This window comes from Dermacentor silvarum, chromosome 5 (genome assembly GCF_013339745.2).
Source record: "Dermacentor silvarum isolate Dsil-2018 chromosome 5, BIME_Dsil_1.4, whole genome shotgun sequence".
In the NCBI taxonomy this organism is placed as follows: Eukaryota; Metazoa; Arthropoda; class Arachnida; order Ixodida; family Ixodidae; genus Dermacentor; species Dermacentor silvarum.
In genome coordinates this window covers 111,513,206-111,532,275 of record NC_051158.1, presented here as the reverse complement: position 1 = coordinate 111,532,275, position 19,070 = coordinate 111,513,206, and the positions used below count along the sequence as shown (strand labels likewise).

Sequence of the window (19,070 nt, the reverse complement as noted above, 5' to 3'; positions counted from 1 at the left end):
TTTATGGTCAATGCCTACTTTAAAGGAGGCATTGATATGGTGATTGTAAAGCAGGAAAGAGACGCTTAATTCTGCAGTCTTTGAGGGAGCACGGCGCACAACGCGCGTTTGCTCTCCGATGGACGTGCGTTCACTTCCCGTGAAAGCGCGCGTCCCTCGCGCCCTTTCAATCGCACATACAGCGTCCGGAGCGCGGCGACAATTTCGTCGCCGTTGACGTCATACGGAACTTCACGGCGACAACGACGACGGCGCCGGCGGCAGAAATCCGCTTTGGAGTGTCCATATAATTGCTATCGCAATAAAATGGTAAAGTACGAGTTTACCATTCGGCGTCGGATTGGTCGTCGGATTGTTTACCAATCGGCGTTGGATTGCAATTTGAATGTACGAAAAAACCTAATTCTGCTACGAGGGAACTCAAAGATTTCTACCAGACCTGCGCGCGTCAGGGCAATGGCAAACAATTAACAAAATATTAAAAAAGGTGCTAGGGTCTTCTCATTTTAATATAAGACCACTTATATTGGCCCTGGAAAAACGTCTTTCCAGCAATACATATCTGTTTAAAGGTGTAGCCGACATTAAGGGAATTGGCGTAAGCTTACCTTTGTAAGCTGGCTTTCCCACGTTCAGTGTTGCAGTGAATGAAGCCTACTTGCCGTATGCGAACGATGTTATGCGAACGGGTCCCGTTAACACTGTCACGTTCAACTCTTAAAGGGGAAGCTTAAGCATCCTCCAAGTTTTAGGGGCGAAGCTCCTTAGTGTGTGGGTCTGTCCCTCCTCTGTAGTAGTAGTCGTCGTAGTAGGTAGCCACGTCTACTTTTAAGAGAAAAAAAAAATTCCGAGAGTTGTGGCCGTAGCGGAATCGAACCAGGGACCCCTCGCTTCTGAACGCGTGGCGCTAACCACTACGCCACGAAGCGCACATGGACAGACGCACCTAGATGGCAATAAATACCCAACATTAACGAAAGACTGCGCGTTTCTAACGCGTTTGTGCTAGCGCGTTACGGCCCGTGCAAGAAGCTGGTGTAAGACGCCGTGGCCTCTCCGCCTTACCCCCGTATTCATAAACGCTGATGGCGTCAGCAAACGCGGTGCACGTTCCGGCATGTGTAAACGGCTGCGCAAGACGCTGTGGCCTCTTACCCTTAGAGTACTGCACGTTTCTAACGCGTTTGTGCTAGCGTCCCCTTAAGCGGGAGATGGTGCAATTATAATGAAGGGCGCTGTTATAAAATAGGAATGACGTCACATATGGCGCGTGTCATTGGTGGAAGTCAATCGTTCGATTTAGTGCGGCGAGACTGGGCGAATTACACGGAAGATTCACGGTTTACCGATGATTCCCTCCGGAGCTTCGCCCACTCATCATCATTCACCCCGTGGATATGCGGTGTTTTTTGCACACACGTTCGCTCATCAGTGTCGATTTATTACTCCACTAATTAGCTATATACCGGATTTTTCAGCGAACCCTTTCAAACATTTTTTAAAATATACAGGTGGCAGATAGCACAATTTTAGTTCATGAGCTGGTCTATTCGAGGAGGCAAACAAGCACAAAAACTTGAAATGCATAATCGCCAAATTTAGAAAATTCACAGATTAGGTTTTTGACTAATTACCTTATGGCCTATATTGCGATTTACAAATTCTAGCCATAGAGTTCGCAAGCCGGATCAACTTGGTACGAATTCTCATGACGTTTTGTTAAGAGAGTAACTGGAACGCTAATACATTTCTCTGCAAAGTTCTGGAATTAATATCTCGAAACTGCTGTCATCCTCAGGATTCGTTCCAACTGGATCCACCTTGCGAAATGCACGGGTAAAATTTGTAAAGTGCAATACTGACCATAAGGAAATTAGTTAAAAACGTGACTCACGAATTTTTGTGATATTCGATTATCCATTTCAATTTCCTGTCTGAGTAATGTCCGCCTCTTAGAGTAGAGACTAGTTCATGTACTAGAATTGTGCTATCTGCCACAGGCAACCTTTATAATATTTTGACAGTGTTTGCTGAAAGACCATGTATACTACCTTCGTAATTAGAGCTTCTGGTTTTCACTATGAGTGACAGCTTCGAAAAAGCAGTACGAATCCTAAAGGCGACGTTTACGCTTCCATTTCCACTGCAAAGCTACTCAGACATCAATTGTGACTGGATGTGTCCGCTAGATAAGGCAGTTGTAATCTTTTATGCGCTAGGACAATAAAAGCAAGATAGCTAATGAGGGTAAAAGAAAAAAAAACAGATAGAGTTAAAAAGCTTTATCAATTATTATCGCGCCATCTGCAAATGAAGAGCGCCCTTACAATCTATACATTTAAGCTATCCAATATCTTGGTGAAAATTAGTCAGATTGCACTCTGGCCCACTCCCAAATTTATGTTCGCGAAGCTCCAAATTTTAAGTTGGCCCACCCCCAAATTTTAAGCTGCCCCCCTCAAATTGGGTTGGCCCCATCCAAACTTGAATTTGGGCCCATACAAATTTCAAGTTGGCCCACCCCCGAAGTCAAGTTGACCCACCAAAAAATTTCAGAGAGAGAGAGGGAGAAACAACTTTATTTAAATAAAGATCGTGCTTGGTTTCAGACAGCCCATCTCCAAATTTCAAGTTAAATCACCCAAAAATGATAGTATCCCCACCTCTAAATTTCAAGTTGACCCACTCCGAAATTCAAGTTGACCCACCCTCCCATTTCAAGTTGGCCCACCCCAAATTTTCAATCCCCCAGGCGCTAATTTCAAGTTGGTCGACCCCTAAATTTCATTTGGCCCAACCCTACTATAAGCTTCCCCATGTATTTTTCATGGAGCCCTATGTATCCCTATGGGTATCCTCTTTTATCAATCTTTTTGTTTAAATTGTTCCTTATCGCTTATAAAGCTACCAATCATGTACATTTATATTATTATAATGAATAACTGTTTTAACTTCGCAAATTACGCATTTTTGTGCAGATTCAAGGCACTACACTTTTCGCGTGACGGACCTCTGGTACTCCCCAAAGAATGCTTATACAGTGAAAGTGGCGCTTAGCTGATGACTTATAGCGATTTTACAGCAAAATAAGTTGGCATATTGCATGCTCGAGACAAGCTAGGCTTCACACCATTGCAGACCAGTGCGAGCTCCGAGTACTCGAACCTGTGAATGAACTTGTGCACCACGAAACAATGTGCAGCAATAAAACAACAACATGGGATGCAGCGGTAGCGAAGAAAGCGCGCAACCGGAAGCGCTGCCGGTACCGTAGTCTATCACAGCGCTGTTACTTCTCGCCACCGCCACGGGGCCCATGTTTTCAGCAGAGAGCTCTGTGAAATTGAGTTCGTTTAGTAACTTTGGGTGTGAGTAGTTAGCTTTGCCCAGTGAAATTCGGTCCTCTTTTAAATAGGTGTTAACACAGCGGCCGGTCTGACCTATGTGACCATTGCCGCAGGTTAAAGGAGGCAAGTTATGTTCTATTTAGTTTTTTAGTTGTTATTACTGTATAGGTACTTTTCTGGGTTATTTTAACAGAGCAGCTGTTTAAGCAGGCCGTTATTCCGTTAGTCGTCCACAACAAAGTGTGGGCCGATCCTGGCGGTCATGCAGAGAGGGTCCAAGTGCAATGGCACATACCCCTGTGAACTAGCGAAGCTGACCTTGGCTAAGTCTAGATAAGCATGGTTGGGACTGCTTAAGCTTAGTCAGTCATCGATAGCCAATCCATAGCCAATAAATAGCTAGCCGCTAATGACTCAATAATCAATATATTCCGGAAAATCCTCGGGATGACTTGGAAGTGCTTAGCCAAGCCCAAAAACGTGGCCAATACCTTGCGATAGTCAATCGATAGCCAATCCATAGCTAATCGATCATCGATCAATAATCAATGAATTCCGGAAAATGCTGTTAATGACTGGTAGTGCTTAGCCTTGCCCAAAAGCCTGGACTAGTTACGCGCCATCAGCTCCGCTGTCTCTGTAGCACTGCGCCTCCAGTGCAAGATACGCTAGCTTTTTTTTTATTCTGCATGGTCACTTTAGTCATCCTGGGGCCTCTAATATATATATATATATATATATATATATATCCTCCCGCCAAAATAAACTGAGTTGCGAGTCGGCGAGGGTGTACTACCTTTGCCTTGTGTCCTCGTTTCTTTTGTGCGCACTGCAGTTTCATAATTAATATTTACATGCTTTTGTCGAAACATATATTTCCACACGCACCACGCAGCAACTTCCCTGTGGCAGCGCTAGCTGGAAGCGCGAGAGAAAATGTCGGTTGCATACACGATTTAAATTTGACGCGTTCGATGATTGCTTTGCGGTGTGTCGACGCAATAATTGGATGCTTATCGCTGTACAGACGAGATTGATCATGGGGTGGGTTCCGGCGGATAGTTTTTTTTTGTTGTTGTTCCAGTTCACAAACTTGTCAATTGTAAGGTGAAATAACGGAATGCGGTTTAGGTTTCTGTTAAAGATTCTTGATGAAAATAGGTTGACGCACTAACTGGTCAGGATAAAGGTTATTCTCGTCTCTCTTTACGCTGCACCTCTAAAACACGACGCTGTCCTCGTCGTATACAGAGACACGTGTGGTTAGCGCCCCACCACATCTTTCAAGTAATACACATACTGATTAACCGAAACCGAAAATGGGGCGTGGAAGCTGAATTGGGGGCTGGTGATTTCGAGGGACCACAGTAAGTTGCGGTGAAAGGAGGCACTCACCGAATTAACGCACTTCTCTTGGTCAGTGCTTTCAGACATTCAGCACACTACTGTTCTAAATTCGCCGTAGGATAAAAAACATATCGGCCAACTGTGCATTGGATATTACAAAAATGAACATATTTTATGGCTCTTCCCGCCGTAAATGAAAACTGCCTGGATGTGCACGCGGGAGATAAGGGAAATGTTCTGCCGGACAAATATCTTGTGCACAAGATTGTGCATAGTTATTCGATGCTCGGGTCTGGATCCTCGAAGAAGTGCCGCGCTTCACTATTGCCGTGGTTAGGAAAAGGCCCTGTCGACAGGTCCAGTGAAAAACTACAAAAATGTACAGAGGCGATGTTCTCGCATAAACATGCGAAGTGGTCACGGCTATCGTGCGATAGAAGCGCTGTTTACAATTGTCGGCCAACATCTGGGGACCTCCTCTCGGCGCGGTTGGATCAGTAGCCAGCTATAATTTAACAACTAATTGTTAGGCATGCCAATAAACGTTCAAGCTCTTTGAAAGGGTTGCAAATATGCAATGTAATTTAATATGAAGTGGCATATTACTGAACTCTAAAAATGCCGCTTGTTTGTTACAATCGCAAAACTAGGTGTCTATGTATGCGTCGCCTATATATGAGACCAATAAAAACATGGCTTTATAGACAGAATTTCTGTGTAACTAAGAGAAGTCATAAAATGCACTAAGCGGAGAAAATAATTGAGGAGCCACTATTACCGTTCATAAATGCTGCTTATAAAGGCCGTTTAAAAGCACTTTCTGCGGGGAGAATCTTCTTATAGGAAAAAAAAAAGATGCTGCCTTTCCCGTAATCGAAAGTAGATGTAAGCATGAAATGGCTACCGGTAAAGCAGACTGGTGCCGCGATGCAGGCCTGAAAGCATACTGAGGCGAAATGAACCTGTTTTGAACTGAAACTCGCTGCAAGTCTCCTCTCAGCCAAACAACAATGCTAGGCGCGCCAGATGCTGCCGGCTTGGTCAAGCGGAGTGGCGCTATCTCTCGAAGGAGCCGGCACAAAACGTACGACGCGCAACTTGCGAACCGCTGGAGTTAAAAAGAGCACAGGCAACCCCATCTCACCTACTAAATATGACAACCAAGTGTATGTTGTACCAGGGTCCTTCAATTTCTTCTGGTCATAAAACTCCTGCCGAAGTTTCATATAGGGACAAAAGCTGCCACCAGAGGCGCCGCAGTGAGAGAAGGGCACCGATCTGCCGCGCTTGAAAGGGCAGTCGCGCGTTCGCGTGGATGTTTGCCATGAAAAACACCTCGCCCACATTTTTATTTCAGTGTGTCCGCTAACTTAACATAGCAGTGCTTGACCATTGACCAAATAAAATAGCATGCGAGTTGTCTATTACTTCAAGTCATTGATTGTTAGTAATGGTTCACCCAAGGCTTCCCGTCAAGTGTTGCAATTTCGCTTGTGCTCGTACCTATACCTACGTTTTTTTATTCCTGTGTAGGTGATCAAAATAGTGCTTAAATTATACAGTGCGCCATGACTAAGCCTAGCTGACCCACAGATTAACGTTGCTTGCGCAAGAAGTTATGTTGCGCCCTACTGCGCGCAGGTGGGCCGCAGCGCCTATTCTCCTGTTAATTGCCTGTTTATTCTGGGGCATCGCGAAGCTGTCAATCGGAATTTCGCGCGCAGAACAGGCACTTATGAATAAAGTAATCTTGGCACTAATTGCAGCAGCAGCTCATATAGGCAATATGTGTGGTTTCTAAGCGAAATTTCTTGCATTTACGCATACTAATTTAAACATGGTCAGTTGAAACCTGCGCGAGTGTATCTTTTTTATCCATTCACATTTAATGTCGCAGTGACCATCAGTTCAAGGTTGGCGTTTCACTTAGTCGCCCTAAAACACCATCCGAGTCCTTTTATAAATATACCAGCGCAGATTGAAACCAGCTCGGAGCATCCATCGTCACTAGGTCATTCAAGACTACATTTACCCATCAAACTGATTACCTATATTATTTTTTGCATGTTTCTGTTGTTTTGTCTTTATACTCAGTTTTCTTAATCCAACTAGAGCCAAATTCTTTGTATTATTTTCTCTGCCTAACAGAAAACAAGTCTGTGCAGGTTTTGTGGATAGCATTTTCACTTGTGCTAACCACGCTACCCCTTGCAGGACAGTGTCTACTTAGTAAAAGGGCGGAATGTAGGGCATGGTATACGATTATGAGGGAGTAATTACTAGCAAGCGTCAAGAATGCAAAAGTGCCGCAAGCACTAGTGCACATATGGTTGCAATTAAGATTGCGACTGGCAGAAAAGTTTGTGGATCGAGGGAACGAGACAAAACACTTGGAAAAATAATTTGTCACTGCTTTCCTCTTTCCTGTGGGTGGACACGATTAACGAGTACCAGCACGAAATAGTCTGCTCCTTTCGCGTGTAAAAAATGCAAACGGCACTTAATAAAAAAAGTGCACAACTTCAGCCGTAGTGCGTACAAAATGTGTTGCGACGCCAACACTGGCGGAGGAAGTACGGTCGTCCAGCAGGATGTCTTCAACGATGTTCCTGTAGACATTGGCACAGGCTATATTGTCCATGGTGCACACTTCTAGGTGCTCGTCTACAATTTACAAAAGGCAAAGCAGCTGGTCTGATTGCACTTGCAAAAATCCCCTAGCCAGTGCACTTGGCTCTCGAGAGGTGCTCCTCAGTGTTTGCAGGCAATCCTTGCAGTTTATTTTAACAAACTTTCTTGCAATCTAGCCACCAAGGTAGTCCAAAACGCAGTCCTTCGTTGACTCCAGACGATTGATATCTTGCATGCATTCAGCCGGCTCCAGTAGTACATCGTCCAAAAGAACTGCCAGGGTATCAAGCTGAAACACAAATACCGTATCTTGCTCTATCACTCAGTGAACGACATGAGTGAGAAATTTTACAGAAAGCATAACAGATCTTCACTGCATATAAAACGAGACGTGTATGCCATTAATAGCATCAAATTGCTAGTAAATCATTATCACATTTCTATACAGTGTACAGCTACTCTGCAAGTTGTTTTGCTGTGTGTTATTAAAAAGTTTACCAGGTTAGCAGTAGGTTCTTTATGCTGAAAGAGATCTTGCATTTTTAAGAGTAGGCGTGGTACATCTTCATTTTAGTCAGCGCTGTCACTTTTTTGTTTGGATCACTAAGCAAAATGTAAGCACATCCATTGCAAATGCCGCGCTGCAAAGCAAGCCTCTAAAACACAGACACTGTCGCGGTTTATAAAAAAAAAAAAAAAAAAAAAACATCAGGAATGGGGGCTTACCGCACAGAATTCGTTGACTTCATGTTTGCCTTCACGATGCACTGATCTATAATGAGCTTCTTGCGGCCCGATAGCTTCTGAATGGTTTCCTGTATGCCACGTTTTTCATTTGCCTGCGCCTCCGCTTTTGCGAGCTTCCGCTGACACGAATGAAGTTGTTGCTTCACAATGCGAAGTTGGGCCTTCACCCTTTGCAGCTCTAAGGCAAAGCATACGGCGTGCTCTGTTAGGCACTCTGCATCAGCACCGCCAAGGCGATTCACAGTTCGTACTTCATCTGCAAAGAGTGACCAAGAACGAATTTCGTAATGAGAGTGATGCCAGAGTGCCTGCATAGTGAGCAAGTAGCATACTCCAAAGGTGTGTACGAGACTTACCGTGAATTTCTTCTTCGACTGCACCGGTGACGTCTGCAGTTGCGACGGCCGCAATTTCGGCTGTAGCGTAGTTTGAAGATACCTCTCGGTGCATTTTTGCAGGTGGGCGCTGTGTGGGCGCAAGCGACGCCTTCGAAAATCCTCGGAATGGCGTCTTCTACCAGTTTGGGTCGGTGGCGTGGCAGTGACAGAACGTTTCCCTTCACTGTACACACGCCCGCACGAATAATGTCTCCGGCATCAAATTGTTTTTCGCACACGCGAAAGTACTTAGATTCAAACAAGAACCCGGCAGTCTCTTGTCACGGGACTGCTAGTTTCCAGCTGTCGAGTAGTTCCGGGTTGGCTGGTAAACAGAATAAGGAGACTTTTTCGTCGACGCCCTTGTATCCAGAGCGGCAGCTTGGCGCACAGCAAGTGTTAGGCATCCCGGATATGGTGAATTACGAAGTGTCATGTCACTACACGGAGAGACACGTTCAGACGAAACAAAAAAAATGTCACAGTTTCGCCCTAAGGGCGAAGCAATGAATGCGATAGCAACACAGCAATGTCATATGAAGTAAGGTGAGCGGCTTTGGTAGCAATATGAATTGTAGTAAACATGAGCTGATTAAGTAAGCAGGCGTGCTGCGGCGTAAGTAGACCGACATGAAGAGAGACTCGATGACCACGAGAAGGCGCGTGTGAAACGGTGGTGTTGATGAGAAGCGCTTCCCGTGGGCAGCGCGCGTGTGAAGGGACACACCTGTAGCGCTGCACTGCCGATCCGGGCAGCATTACATGTGTAGCGTGCGTTGAAAAATGTGGCCCGACTATTACTAACTGAATGAACAAGCATGGTGTGAGCGCGCACAAACAAACATGAATAGACCACACTGAATGACTGCAGACAACGACTGTCAAAACGCTGGCAGCAAGCATACGCTGCAGCGGGCGAAGGTACGTGCGGTCTATCGCTGCAACAGAAACTGAGCGGCGAATACGCAGTGCATGAAGGTCAGAGCCGTGTGGAGATAAGAGACGGTGCGGCGAGCGACGAGCGCGGTTGATGGCAGAGAAGTGCCCCCCCCCCCCCGCTCCCTCCGGCGCTGGCTTCCCGCTTCCTTGCTTGCGCGTGGGAGAGATAAGAGACCGTGCGGTCGAGCGACGAGCGCGGTTGTTGGCACAGTAGAAGTGCCCCCCCCCCCCCTGCTCCCTCCGGCGCTGGCTTCCCGCTGCTTGGCTTGCGCGTGGGAGATTGAGTGCGTTCGCTCTCCGTGATAGCGCGGGTCCCCGCACGCTTCCGCTCGGGCACACGGCGCGCGGTGAAGATTTTATCTATACGGAACCTCACGGCGACGGCGACGGCGACGCCGACGGCAGAAATCTGGTTGAAGTGTCCATATAATTGCTATCGCAATAAAAACAACCGCGCACAACAGCATGCCGCGCCGACACTCCGCTTTGCGGCGGCAGCGGCCGCCTTCCCCGTCGCCCTTCTAGGGACGCTAGCGCCGCGGCGCCGCAACTGCGGGCGCTATATAAAACTCTCCCATAGCGTTACGCGGGAGTTTCATTACCAGGAGAAAAGTATTGAAGGACCCTGGTTGTACTGTATCCGCTTTTTGGACGTCGCTATTGGAAATGAGAAATTAAACTCAGCGTAGTAGAAATTCCAGCTTGCGTGATATTGTGAACAATCGTAAGGAGGAAATTGGAAGCAATATTTTTTGTAACTAGTTTGGGCAGTAACCAGCGTATGAAATGCGCTCCTGTACAAGGGGCTGCGCACCAGAGACCGCATTTTCGTAAGTTTTGACTGGTTACCCGGATGATCTCGTTTTACTCTCGCAGCGATGCCTGGATGTTCTCGTTTTGTTCACGCCCATTCTCCTCTTGAGTGCCCTGATAACGGCTCTGGATTTTGGCTCAAGGTCTCTTGAAAATTGCCGACAACATGAACTAAAGGCATTTCATGCTTAAAAGGCGAGAGGTTGGACTTGCAAGAGAGGCGGGCAAATCTCCAAGACAGCCTTGTTCCAATTATCGCTCCGTAGACACAGGATGCTGATTGTGGAAAGGAGGTAGCCACGTGCATATTTTCATTCCTGCGAACAATGTAGGTCACGAAAAATTTAGGTGCTCATAGCTGCGTTTCCTGGTGCACCTTGTGCCGTGAAAAATCTACCTGGTTAGATGTAATCGGTTGCTGAAAAAAAAACTAATTGAATTACAGAGAGCGTTACTGCGCAAACAAACTGACCGTTATACCAAAAAACACAGTTGATTACAAATAATTATTGCACATCATTTATTACGTACAAGTCTACTACAATATGTGTCCTATTAAGAGCACGTGAACATTCTAGGACCGTTGAAACCTAGTCGTCCGACCCAACCCGTGCTCTGGCAACGTCTCTCATTGAGCTTTATCCTTCCACCACGACATTTACGGCACAAAAACGGCGGCGGGGAAGTGCGCCATTTTTGGCGTACTTCAACAGTAGCCTAATATATGCGCTGTAGAACTGATGTGTTTAAAAACTTTTATCTGTTCTGTATCATGAATAAAGCCAAGAGTGTATAACATTGTAAAATGCTGCCACTAAGCATTAAAAATGTTATGTTTTACCGAGGCACTGAAGCAAGCACCGTTGGTTGATATATAAGGAAATCATCTATGTGCTATTCTAACAAGCTTTATCGTTCACCTTCTGTCTTCGTAACCGCTTGCGATGTCTAAGCGGTAATCATAACAGGTCTTCGTGAGGTCGTAGTTTTTCATGTGCACCGTAGGACACGGTACTGCCACGAGTGTAGTTGCTTACACTGACGACGTAACGCATGTATTTCTTAGAGCAAAAGGAAACTTGGCTTCTGCTTCAGCAAATATGGCACGCCATTTAGACTCCTGGGGGTCTTTTCAATCTCAACCCAAAAACAATAAAACATAATTGAAACCTAAGACAAACGAAAATACCAGTGAACCGCCGATGTTGCAATAATGAATGCTTTGTAAAAAATAGTTATGAACATTTGGGAAAATAAAGGGTCCTCTCAAATTAGGCGACTCAGTAGTAGTAAGACTGAACATTAAACCTACAGAAGTGATCTCCTGCATTGCTAAAATGCGCAGGGCACGTCTATTTGATGTTTGAAATTTCAGGTGTTAATTATTATTGCATCTTCTGGCTCTTAGCAGAGTGATGCAGGAATTTCAAGGAGTTTCAGTAAAAAATTCAAGGACGTGATCATTGATCAGTGTTGCTTCATCCATTTATCCTGCTGCATTTGTTAAGTGTATTCTTCTTTACGACTCCTTAGGTGAATATTCATTCTTTATATATGAATTCGTATATCCTCCACTGTACATAACGTGGTTTTCATTGAAATAAGCACACGTAGAAACGAAAATGTAACTCAAGTTTGATATGAAAACTTGCAAAATGCAAAGTGTGGACGACACCCTTTAGACCATAATGTTGGTGGCCACAACGTACGATTACATTAGCGAAATGATCATTTTTAATTTAGTAGGTGGCAGATTTCCCACACACACAGGAAACAGTTTTTATGCTCTTCTTGCAGAAAAATGGAAATCCTACGGCAAACGGAGGCAAGAAAGAAACAAGGTACAAGACATCGTTTTTCTGGACACACTTTTCTCAACACAGTTCGCTTAATTCAGCCAATAACTAATATCATATAGCCTGAGGCCACATAGACAATGTTTCCTACTGTTAATTTCTAAGGAAACAGTATTTGAATAAAGCAATATATAGAGGAAAAATATATTACTTTTTTCGAGTAACACAGTTGTTCCCTTGGTGGGAATTTATTGCGACTGGGACGAAGACAAGAGAGTACAAATATTGTCCAGCCAGGATTGATGATCAGTTCCTACGCAAGGGAAAATCCAAGCTCGTCTAGGGTGTCGTTCCCTATCTAAGAGAGTGATGCCCTTTAAAGCGTAGCTGCTAATACGACTAGAAGAGCTCGAGAACGTTAAATGCCAGTTATCACTATTTTCTGAAAAAAACAAAAAACTACACAATTTTAAAAGTTTATATTTTACAAAAATGTGGCGGAGGAAATGGCCAATATGCTAGCAAATTTTTAAGTGCGTCAAATAGGGGTGAAAAAAATAGAAAAAGAAACCACGTTTACACCGCTTCCGAGGCGTTAAATAATACGCTTGGGAAGTTTATCGGCTAGTCTGGAAGAGACAAAAACGGCACAAATTTTATACTTCCCTGAATTTGGAGCCAGTTTATGCGTGACGTGTACCAAACGGTTGGCGTATACGTTGACTCTGTGCTTTGAAAGCAATTACTGAATACTTGTCATCGCTCAAATTGTTATACGTTACAAAAGGCAAGCAGCTGCTCTTCCCCAGATTCTACAGATTTTGTAGAAAGTTACTAATTCAAGCTTTCCGCAGTGTCACGGTAATATTATCGCCAATGTTCTTAAGAGTGCTAATACAAATGTACAAGACAACAAGTTCCATTTCAGCGACAATATGGGGAGTGTTAAGTACAATATGTGGCGAAAATGTTGGTTTCTGACTTGAACAGACGAGTTCGAAATAATTATTGTACCGTAGTGTTTACGGTATTTCCATGCTTTATACAGAGATTGTATATAGCTTCTCTGGTGACCTCAGTGAACTAAACAAGCCACCATGTATAAATTTTATGAAATTAGGAACCGCGTACGGCTTAAGAGTACACACATTTCAATATGTGGGAGTAAATTATGGGTTGTCCAATTAATTATGTATGCAAGTGCTTCGGGGCACTAGGAGTCTTTTTTACGACCGGCACCATAATTAGCTAGCTTCCTGGGCGTAACTAAATATGACACCAAGACAATTAGTACTGAAATTGGAAGGAACGCCATCACATAATTGTTTGTCAATTGAAACTCATGTGAAACAGATACTGTTGTTTTCTAAATATTTTAGGAAGTGTTTCAAAGTATCGTGCTCCCTTTTTCGGGAGATAACTGCGCGTTACACAAAATTTTCATTTTTTTAGAAATGCGCAAAAGTTCAACTGCCATATGCCCACAAGGTTTCAGATTCCGGGCTTAATTTGTAGTGCTACATACAATTATTAACGCTCCACCTTTTTGATATTTACGCTAGTGATACGAGGACTCAACATGGTTTCTCTTGTGTCGTAAATGAAATATAGAAGCTACCGTGTTTCTATTCGTTGAAATGAACGGGCAGGTTAAGAACAACTTGTACCTAAAGTTCGATTTGTGCGTTTAAATAACGGCCTTCGCAATAAATGAAGGATAGAAGTGCTACGCAGCGTTAGATGTTTTTTAGAGCGGTGTAAGTTTTATAGACAGCTGCCCTGGCGTAACTACAAGCGCCACGAAAATTAATTTCAGTAAACATGAAGCAAACGTAATCTGAAATTTGTGGGTTCAGTTAAAAATGCGGATGAATTGCTGCCTTAGTAAAAAATATTTCAGCAAATACTGGAAAGTCTCCCTCTGCCGTTTTCAGCTACGTTTACGCATGGTCCGAGAGAACTCTGCATGTCACAAATTTAAAATTTTGATAAAATACGTGACACGACTGCATTGCGGCCCAAAATGTTCATTTTCCTGGCTTAATTACCAATGTAACAGATATTTATTGAACCCTCGTTATTTCGATTTTCTTCATGCATGACATTACCTTCGTCTGGTGTACCAGGTGAAAACAAAACGAGACATCTTCTGTATCTTAGGCTGCAGTAAGACGCAGGTAATGTGTTAACTGTTGGGAAAGTATAAAGTGGCTGGGCTAATTGAAGCTATGGGAATACACTACCTATGCAAGCGCGTTGGAGCAATACAATGGTGCTTTACGAGCAGCTCAGAGTTCAGTCAGTTGTCCTGTAAGAACAACAGACGTCACTGAGGTAAAATTTTGCGAAATTAAATAGAATTCTAGAGAAAATGTCTGCGCGAATTTTCTAGCTTGTGCATAAAATGGAGCTCTTGCAAGATGTATTATTGAAGTGTTAGATGGGCCACATGGCGCTATCAGTAATGCGTCCCTAGGTCCCCCATATCTGTACGTTACATGGAAAATATAATTCGCGAAAAAGGACGCCAAAGTAAGTAAACTTTATTATGACAAAACGTTCACGTTCCTAGCTCTTTCAAAATCATCGCAAATACAGAATACATTATTTTTTTTCGTGAATTCCTTCGTCATACGATGCTCGTAGTTGGTTTATTTGGTTTCTCCGGTGCCCTCTATGAACGAAATGAACCACCTTGTTTATATTTGTCGAAAGTATAGCGCACGGTATGGGTAACTTTTACACAAAAATCTAAGTGTGTGGAAAAAACGCGCCATTGGCAGTAAATGATGAATTCATGCAATCCGGAAATTTCTGTGTGTTAAAAAATAAATTATGGGGTTTTACATGCCAAAACCACGATCCGATTATGAACCACGCTGTAGTGGGGGACTCCAGAAATTTGGACCACCTGGGGTTCTTTAACGTGCACCTAAATCTAAGTACACCGGTGTATTCGCATTTCGCCACCATCGAAATGCGGCTGCCATGGCCGAGATTCGATCCCGCGACCTCGTGTTCAGCAAAAGCAAACGCTGTAGGCTGCTTCTCCATACTTGCTGACAAAGCGACAGATATTGCTGGAATCGAACGGCTTATACTGTTTGTGCAAGGTACCTAAACAAGGATGCCAACGACATTGAAGGAGTGTTTTTAGGTTTTAGCACCGGAATAGATCTCTCATTGCAGCTGCAGGTTCTATGTAAATGTGTACAAACTGCTGCAAATTCTAGTCACCCTTCCAGTGACCACTGTCAGAGCAGAGAGCATATTTTTTAACATAAGATTACTAAAAAAATTTCCTGCGCTGTAGAATGTCGGTACTGATTTCTGCATTCTTCGTCTATTATTGTACCCGTATGGTGCTGTCGCGACCGCAGCATGGCCCAAGTTCACATCAAGATTTCTTCGATCATTGTTTATTCTTGCATCGATCGTCTGTCTTTCTATGCGTAAGCTTTACTATCTTTGATTGCGCAACATGTAAACTTGCCTTGTTTGACGCATTATATACAGTGACGTTTGCTTAGATACGTAGAGTTTGTGGATTCATTACTTATATTTAAATACCTTGTTGCGAGGTTTTGTATATACAAGCAGTGAACTTTGTTTCCAGTGACACATTTTTTGCCATTTATCAAGTTGTATCTTCGCATTTGTATAGCCCATTCTATATTCGCATTTCTAATATATATTTTGCAGAACTCCTGCTTTTTTATATGTACTCACTGTTGCGACTATAATATCGGTGTAGTTACAATACGCGACCGGTAACAGCTGCTCCTGCACAATCTATTGCAACAAAGGACAGCATCATTGAGTATTTCCCTGGACGTTGCATATGTACAAAAATAAAAACAAGGTTCTTGAATGACAAAGATTAATATTAGTCCTCAACTTGTTCATTTCATGGCCTTTACGTTTTTCATATCAGCTGCATGCACTGCTTTGCTGGTTTCGAACTGATATAGTTCTAAAATTCGTGTGATATAGGCGTGAGCTGGGTCCTCGCGGCGCGCGATGGGCGCTCGGACCACTTATTGCAAATGTTTTCCCCGTATAATGTAGATCCGTGACTCCGGCTACCACGCACCTGTCACTCATAAAGACCAGTCAGAGCACGCGGTTGTCAGAGCGCTTGGAGGGCGAGAAGGTTCATCGCGGCTACGGTATCCATGTTGCGCAGCAGCGTGGCCTCCACAATTGTGCATTGCTTTATCGGTTATTAAAATACTCATGTCTTTTCATCCTTCATTCCCCAGGAGTGTACTTAGAATTGTCAGAGCCGGATTTTAAACGGCCAGCTTTCTCATCTTTTGGGCTTAGTAAAAGTCGGAAGAGCACGTCCGATTTTGCATTCCGCCCCTAGTGAATGCAGGCGCCATGGCAGGAAATTAAAGTCGCGATCTTGCAGAACCACAAAGCCTGGTGTGATGATTTTACAGGATACCCTATCGTTACTCACGAAAAGAATTGCTCGGGACAAGTACAAAGTTTCTGACACTAACATATAATGAGAAAATAAAAATTACCAACACGTTATTAGGCATGCCTTTCTTGTAAGTCGTTTTTATACTTGCTGACAAAAATGGCTCTTTACGCAGCACTGCACTGCCGTGTCAAATAATGCCCACTACTCTCTTAATATGTGCCTTTAACTCCATTGTTGCTGAATGCTTTTCTGCTGAGAACTTCTTCGCACCCTCTCTGAACGCAGTTGTGCTCCCTTAAAGCTTACAGTACATTATTACCAGCCAGATAAAAAAACAACAACTTTGCAACCAGGAATAATGTATCTGGTTAATATTACAGAGATCTCGACTGGTACGTAAAGGCAAGACACGGTGTACCAACAGTCTATTTTCACGCTTGGAGTGAGTGAATTTTTGCTTTGATTGAATTGATACATAATAGGGTAGCCCTATTTCTTAGTAGATTTGGCGCTTAAACTTCAGGTTTTTGAGTGCAAAAATTCGGTGTGATAATTTGCCTCAGCATTTCCCAAAATTCGCCCAGTTTATCTTCTGGCGCTTTACAATGAACTTTTGAACTGTTTTTCTTTTTGCAGAATAGCTGCTCAGTAAAATGAAACGCACGGCTCGTTCACTTGCTAATTAGCCAGGGCTGCCTTGAATGACGTTATGTCTTTTTTAACTGTTTTGCAGCAGTGCATTTTGCACACAGGTACCACAGAAAGGGATAACTGTATGTGATATGCATATGTATGCAAAATTATTACTGAGAGGAACCACGTGCAAGCCCATCGATGCTAATAGCAGCCCACCCAACGCAGTGTGTAAAGTGCTTGCCCGAAGACCACTGTTTCACCCTCGGGAACATATTCAAAAAAAGAGATAATCTCAACGCCGCCTTGCGTACCTAGAACGGTGCAGATGCTACTGCAGATGATGCGTAGGAAAGGCGGTTCCTGTTCGGCTTCCTCAGTACTTGTATGTTTACGCTGACAGACCTTCCAAACCACAGCATTAGTCATGTCGATTGAGTGCGTAGTTACCAAGTGTAACAATGGCTTCATACATCCCTCAGGGGTGAGTGTTACATATGGAGCTCCATAATGTTTGAGAAATTGGTATTTTCCTGTAACAATGAGTGATATTTATTAGTTCCAATGCCGTGCTACGTGTTCCAAATATTATCTAGAAATATTTTACGATTGTTCGCACGCGCTTCATACGCATTGATTTTGGTATTGTTACAGAAAGCCGAGTTTTCTTGAATATGTAGACAGACACATGTATCATATGTGTAGAAATATAAAATTTATAATTACCCATATTGGCAACTCCAGAGTCTGTTAATTGTGCTGGCAACTCTGTACAAATAAACAAATATGGTAGTTTAGTAGAACGTTCTGGAGGGCTTCTTGGTTCATACCTTTTAGACGTGTTTAAAACTGCGCGAAAAAAACGACTACACACGAAAGAAACACACACGACACCACGAGCGCAGACTGCCATCTGTTTATTTCTTGAAAGCCAGCAACAGATATTACATTCAGGATCCCGTACACGTGTCCACATTTTCACTCTCACATGTGCCGATAAACATAAAAATGCAATATATATATACATATATAATGTATATCTGCTGGGTAACAGTGTAAAACAAGATTGCGATAGGCGATGACCAAAATAACCTTGACCCGTTCTTACTGCATCATCAAAAAAAGGGAGAGAAAAAAATGCGAGCATGTGAAGGAAACAAAAATGGCCGATGTCACTTAACAAATAGCCAGAGGAAAGGCGTAGGAGGAGGCACGTCTACAGTAACAGACACTGTTGCGGATATTCAGGCACAGTGCTCACTTCCCGCCTTACCTGCTTTGCACCTAAGAGTAAGCGGTACGTGCGCCGAATAATATATAATTTGCATGCTGCTTTGACAGTGTGCGTTTTATTCTCTGTTTAACTGGCACGGCCTATCAGGCAATAGATTATAGTGTACCTACGTGCAATGTACTTTTCTCCACAACGCAAATAGATTATGAGATGTACTCTAAAATCAACGCTCTTAACTTCTTTGTGCACTGATATGTATATTTGTGCATTGCTTTGGAATTGGAGCATTACACGAGCCCGGTACACTACCAAAAAGCAGTATTGAACGACACACACACGCACATACACACACAAGCGCGCTCATACAAAAATCTGGGCGTGCATTCAGGCCGAGCTCGCACTAACATAATTTATATTTACAGATGGAGAAAAAAAAGACATCAGCTTAAGTGGCACCTACACGCTTCTTGCAGCCGAATCTACTTGTTTTGTGATTGGGACGCTACTAGCGCAAAAAGGTAATTTTTTTTCTCTACTGACCTTTTTATAAAAATTACACAACATTCTTGCTACTTATGTTGATACTTAGATTGATCCCTGCTTTTTGTTATTTACTTTGATTTGTTTCGCCGTGTAACTTTTCATTGCAATTTCCTAATTCTAAATATGGCAACTTGTTGTGCTTCTCAATTTTCATATCACCCCATGTGCGTTCTGTCAATAGTGAGCGCAGGTTGCTTTAAGACATGTATCACAGTTAGCGTGGTGGTGCTG

General features: G+C 43.5%; 1 long non-coding RNA gene across 1 annotated transcript; it reads left to right on the top strand.

Moving 5' to 3' along the window:
- The first annotated feature begins 11,995 nt into the window (after positions 1 to 11,995).
- On the top strand, positions 11,996 to 18,823 carry LOC125945951 (uncharacterized). Its single transcript, XR_007467256.1, has 3 exons — positions 11,996 to 12,042; positions 16,810 to 16,871; positions 18,719 to 18,823. It is a non-coding gene; the product is annotated as an uncharacterized LOC125945951 (long non-coding RNA).
- Positions 18,824 to 19,070: the final 247 nt, after the last annotated feature.